This window comes from Lygodium microphyllum, chromosome 16 (assembly GCF_053477565.2).
Source record: "Lygodium microphyllum isolate KBCC chromosome 16, Lygodium_microphyllum_v1.1.10, whole genome shotgun sequence".
NCBI lineage: Eukaryota > Viridiplantae > Streptophyta > Polypodiopsida > Schizaeales > Lygodiaceae > Lygodium > Lygodium microphyllum.
Window position 1 is genome coordinate 112,362,957 of NC_141150.1, and position 6,825 is coordinate 112,369,781.

The following is a 6,825-nucleotide window of genomic DNA, read 5'->3' on the forward strand; positions in this document are numbered from 1 at the left end:
CCCTGCGGGAGCTGGGAGAGATGTGATGCGTTCTAATACATGGTGCAAAAAGTGTCATCAAGCAGGACATTTAGCCACTGAATGTACCCGAAAACCAATAATTCCTAGAGCCATTTGTTCCTACTGTTAGTGGAAGAACCATACACAGGATATTTGCTCGTTGAAAGAGATGCTCGAACGAAGACAGAAAGATGAAAATGCAAGATTCAACTTGCTAGAATCCAAAATGACATCACATGATATTGGACCAAAGCCTAGGGAGTTTGGTCCTAATTTTGGTCCAAGGAGGTTTCCCTCTCAAAGTTACAGAGGACGACGTCTGGCAGTGGTTAGAGATCCGAGGTGGAATGTTATAGGTGTGAAGAAAAGGATCATATCTCCCTGAATTGTCCAAACCCTAGATGATCTATGGATTACAAGCCCCTATGCAGTCGATGCAAAGGAGAAGGCCACACTGCAAAGGACTGTCCAAGTCTAGCCCCTGTCAAGGGCCAATGCACTGATAGCCAACAAAAGGTACACTAATAGTAGCCAACAAAAGGTCCAAGTCCAGCCCCTGTCAAGGGCCAATGCACTAATAGCCAACAAAAGTATAAGAGCTTGCCTCCAATTTGGTAGAGTTGGAAGTTGCCACTATCACGCGCGCCAAGAAGAAGGAACCATTTGTCCAGAAAGAGAATAATTCCCCTGCCAAGACTGTGAAGTTCAACCTACCAACAGAGGAACATAGCAGTACAGGACAGAACAATGCAGTACAGAGCACTGCAGAAGCCTAGAGCATCATAGAGATAGTCCCAAAAACAGGACCAGAGTCCAAGAGATAGATGATGCAGAAGCGCCTCCAAACCTGAACAAGTGCCGATGTGCCATTGCTAGAAGAAAAAGGAAATATGAAAATGGGTGTAGCCCCATTGCCCAGCAAATTGGAGAAGCCTGTGGATCCTATCAAAGATTATGACTTGGTCAAAGACCTAGACACCTTTAAACCAAACCTAACATTCCAATAGTTGTTGATGCTATCTCCCAGCTGCCAAAAGAAATTCAAAAGCATCTTGATATGAAGACACAGACTAAGGATTGCTCCCCCAACAACAATAAAGTCCAACAGAGCTGTAGAACCTGCGAAGGAAGTAGATGTGACTAACGCCTTCCTAGATCTTGGAACCCCAGAGATTAGTGTATGGAGATGCATTGATTGATGGAGGCTCATCAGTAAACATAATGACGGATGTGATAATGAAGGACTTAGGGTTGCAAGGAATTCAACCTATACAGTGGCTTATCAAATTGGCAGACCAAAGCAGAATTAAACCGTTGGGCATCCTCCCATACGTAAAACAAACCTTGCAAGAAAATATTATTGGATGACCTATCTGGTGGTTAAACCAAATTCTTATGGGACCTCATATCCTCTGCTGTTGGGAAGACCTTGGCTTTTTGAAGCAAGAGTAAGGACGGACTGGTTCAAAGGAACCCTAACCCTAGGTAGAGAACCCAACTAAGTGGTGTTGAAATTGTATGGGTCGCAAAAAGGCAATGGATCCACATCCATTGAAGTCATAATTGACTCCTCCAACGAAGTAACAGATGGTAAATCAAGAGATGAAGAGGCTGTTAAACAAATCTTTCCCAAGAAAACAGAGGCACAATCCATAATAGTGGGCATTTTAAGCCAACTACCAAAGGAAGCAAAGTCTTTGTCCATGGGAGAATACCTCCTGCCTCAACTAGAATTAACTTCTGAAATCACCTCTGATAGCGAGATAGAAGCATGAATGTACTGTTCTCCCTATTACATGTCATTTGCAGAGACAATGATAGAGACAAAGCCAGAGATAGAAGTAGAAGTAAAAACAGACACAGAGGTGGAGAATCTATTCTTCTCCTACTACAGAGCCTCTACAAAAGCAGAGACAGAGCCTCCAGAGGAAGAGGATGAAAATGATGAGGAAGAAAATAAAGCAGGTTATGAAAGTGCAGTTGATGAAGATCCTTTGATAGTGGACGATCTTGTTGATGTCCCTACAGATACCTCAGAGGCTAAAGATCTCAGGGTGTTGGATGGAATGACCATGGTTCCATTTGGGTTGACCAATGGACCACAAAGTATGTAGAATCTGCATAAGCAATGGATCAAAGGCATAAAAATTAAGTTCACCAGTGGCTCCTGTTGCCCTGACCATTCATTCCAGAGAAAAGATGATGATGATGCCTCTTGTCAACAGAAGTCAGAGCTATTAGAGCCATGACTTCTAGAAGGTCCTTGCTATGTGACATTCCTGGACGCATCCTTTGAAGATGAATTTCTAAGTCCAGAAGAAATCACCACTCACACAGAAGCAAACAAAGCTCTGATATCCTTTCAACAATCTCAATAGACAAATGAGTCATCTGTTCAAAAGGAGGACACTGGTTCTAATGGAACATTAGATGAGGACACGACTCCCTTGAAAGAGTTAGACCTCTATTCAGAAGCAATCCATGGGACATTTATTTGCAAAGTGGAAGGTCAAAGGCAAGTGACATTCCTAGATACTGACGGTACTGAACGTCACGTGAAAGTGGGTCTCAATCTTTTAGAAGAAGAACTAGTGGTCCTCTGAGATCTACTAAAGGAGAACTTAGACATGTTTGCTTGGTCATATAGAGACCTAAAGGGGATTGATCCCACAGTATGCCAACATCATATTGACCTAGAGCCTGATGCCAAACCTATAAGGCAAAGATAAAGGCGTATGAATCCTAATTATTCTACTCTGTTGAAGGCTGAATTATTGAAATTTCTTGAAGTCGAGTTCATTTATCTCGTGGCTAACAATGAATGGGTTTCACCCATTGTGGTTATACCCAAGAAGAATGGGAAACTTTGAATATGTGTAGACTTTCGAAAGCTCAATTCGAAGTCGAAGAAGAATCATTTCCCTGTCCCTTTTACAGACCAACTGTTGGACACAATGGCAGGTCATGAGCTATATTCCCTCTTGGATGGATTTAGTGGATATAACCAAGTTCAAATCGCAAAAGAGGACCAATACAAAATAACCTTCACCACAGAATGGGGGACTTATGCCTATAGAGTAATGCCATTTGGGCTCTGTAATGCTCCTGCCACCTTCCAACTAGTAATGATGGCTGCCTTCCAGAATCATCTGCATGATTTCATTGAGGTATATCTTGATGACTTTTGTGTCTATAGCTTAATACGAGAGCATTGGGGACACCTAGAGCAATGTTTTGACAGATGCCGAGAGTGTGGGATTTCTCTCAACCCCAACAAATGTATCTTTTGCGTTTCATCAGGAGTTATTCTGGGCCATATTGTCTCTACACAAGGGATTGCAACAGACCCGGTGAAGATTTCCGCCTTGGCAGCACCAATAAACCTCAATCAATTGAGAGGATTTCTTGGCCATGTGGGCTACTACAGAAGATTTGTTGCACATTTTGCAACCAAGGCAGCTCCTGTGCACAAGCTCCTAAGGAAAGATGGGGATTTCCTTTGGACTGATGACTGTGAAGAAGCCTTTAATACCCTAAAATAGTGCCTTATCCAAGCACCTATCTTAAAGCCTCCTGACTGGATGAAGGAGTTCCATGTGCACACACATGCATCAATTGAAGAGCTAGGTGCTGTCCTATGTCAAAAGGGACCCTCTAAATTAGATCAACCAATATATTATGCAAGCCGAAAGGTCACTGATAGGGAATGGAACTACATGGTGACAGAGCTTGAGTGCTTAGCAATGGTGTTTGCATTGGAGAAGTTTTGACACTATCTATTGTCAATGCATTTCAAGTTCTACGTGGATCATGAAGCCCTGTCCTTCCTGATGAGAACAAAGCAGATGTTAAAGGTCAACTGATGAGATGGTTGCTCTTATTCCAGGAGTTTGATTTTGAAGTGGTCACTATGCGTGGCCGTTCCCATGTCCTAGCCAATCATCTATCACGGATCCCTCAAATTGCAAGGAATAGGATGATCCAGACCTTCTTGATGCTTCCTTGTTTCTAGTTGAAACAGTTACTCCCTAGTATGCAGACATAGCCAACCTCCTGGCAACTCAACAGTATCCTCTTGGCATCTCAAGCCGTGAGAAGAAGAAGCTTTTGTTAGAATCAACCCCCTACACCTTGCTAGGCAGTGCACTATACAAGAGAGGCAAATATGAAGTATTGCGAAGATGTGTTGCAGGAGATGAAATCGGCATAGTATTGAAGGCATGCCATGACGAACCATGTGGTGGACACTTTGCAGGAGAAGCGACAGCAAGAAGGCTCTATTGGCAGGATAGTGGTGGCCGACCCTCCACAAGGATGCACATGACTACTGTAAGAGATGTGATGCTTGTCAGGGAATGGGAAAACCCACCAAAACAAGTGCCATGCCACTATAACCTATTCTTTCCCTAAAGCCATTTGAGAAGTGGGGGATTGATTTTATGGATCCCATTGATCCGCCTACCATACAAAAACAAAACAGATACATCTTAGTATGTACGGATTATATCACAAAGTGGTGTGAAGCTAAAGCTCTGAAGCGGGACGATGGTAATAGCGTAGCTTTGTTCATGTACGAAAATATTATCACTTGTTTTGGCAGTCCCCTTGAGGTGGTAAGTGATAGAGGTACTCATTTCCTGAACAAAATCATGGAGAAGCTGACATAGTTGTATAAGATCCGCCATCGCAAGTCCACTCCTTACTACCCCACAACCAACGGCCAAGTTGAAGCCACTAATCGCATCCTATGCTCGATCCTGACAAGAACGATTGCCGCACATCGTCATGACTGGGGTGATTGACTTATAAAGGCCCTCTGGGAATATAGAACCTCCCATAAGGTCGCTACAGGATAGACCCCTTTCCAATTAGTGTATGGTATAGAAGCCATCTTCCTTATTGAATTGGAATTGCTCTCTTTGCGAGTTGCAGTTAAAGAATGCTTGGGAGATGATGAGTCATTGCAACGCCACCTCCTACACTTGGAATGTTTGGATGAGATACGACAGATGGCCCTATAGTGTATGGAAACCACTCAAGCGCGACGCAAGGCCTATCATGAGAGTTTCATCAAACACAAGGAGTTCCAAGAAGGTGATCTTGTCCTAGCCTATGATTCGAGATTTGGCAAGTTTCTTGGCAAGCTTCAACAACGGTGGATGCGCCCGTATAAGGTACTTGCTATCAATCCTGATGGCTCTGTTCACATGCAGACCATTGATGCCTTTGATGATCCTTTTCTGATCAATGACTGTTACGTGAAGAAGTACTTCTCTCCCTGGGGATCTTGACAATCACGATCGACCTACCCTCTCCCTTTTGGACATCGCACTGTCATTCTCTTCGTGCTTTTGATAGCCCTTATGATTCTCCTCATGAGGCAATCTCGTTCTGTAGATACCTCTCAACCCTACCTTGTTCTCTTCTTGTCTGATCCAACAATGGTGGCGAGGTTGGTCCTAACACATGGTATTTCTACCATTCTCTTTATTAACAAAAAAAAGAGAAAAAAACCAAAAAACAAAACAGACAAAACTGTTATGGAAGAAAAGAAAGAAATTCCTTGTCATAACAGGCCTCGTTCCAAGAAAAGGTGGAAACACCCTTGGGTGGGAAGCTGACTATGGAAAACGTGGTAACACCTCACAGTTCAGGATAGCTGACTCACCAACAGCACCTTTTTAGCAAGTAATTTGAAGCCACCTCCCTTGGTGCACTGTCTCTGCAATATCAGTCTGTCTGCCCTTCTTAACATACGACCTTTCTTACAAATCATTGAAGTACAAGACTTGTTGGCTGCCTCCCTGGGTACGTCTCGTCTTCAATATCCAGATGACAACAATAGCCGACACGATCTTCATCACCAACCCCTTGAGTGATGTGAGCTTTCATCCTAACAGGATGGGGACGTGTGTATGGGTTGTCCTCTGTATCTATCAATGAGCGTGAGACAGAGGGTGGTTTGAGTGACCAATCTTTCCCTTCAAATCAAATGAGAGGCGAGATGTGTGAACAGAGTGTTGCACGCATGGGTTGGGCCTCTTAATGCACAACACACGATTTGTTCCTGTGCACTGCACCATAAGGCTCCTTGGCCTTCCTTCTTACACTGTATGCCAGCATAGGGCGGGATGCACGGTTGCACCATCAAATGCGCACAAGGCATACAACTTCTGCACAAGTGACAATGAGGATTACATAAATGGGTTTCAGGAACGGGTTGCCCTTTGTATCTTTCAACAAAGCATGAGACAGAGGGTGGGCTAAGTGTGACTGGTGTTTCTTCAATCAATTATTGAGAGGTGAGGCTTGAGGGACATTATGAAAATTGAAGTCAGGTACATTCCCATTTCCCTATGCACCCATGGGATGGGTCTCTGCCATCAGCACAGGACACGTCACTCTGTTCTATACACGGTACTACAAGGCTCCCTGGCCTCCTGCTTGCACCTATGCCAGATGAGTTGGACGCACTGATGCACCATCAATTGTGCACCCTGGCATACTCCCTATGTCCCATTTCCTTGTCGATTCCTAAATTGGGTGTGAGATCTAGGTTTCATTATTATTGACTCGACTGATGTAAGATATGGGGCGAGTGACTGTTCTTTCATCCATCTTGAGTGCCCATGAGTTGAGTGACTATCCTTCGTCAACAACACCTCCCCCGACGGGCTTCATCAACCAGCTACCTCCTTGGGTGTTGCTGCATGGTCCTTGCCATGCCGGTTGAATGCTAGAGCGAGCCGTGGTACCTCCTGTAGCCGACTCCAATCCTTCTATAGCAGTGACAGTTCCTTTGACCATATGCAAATCTGGCCAAGT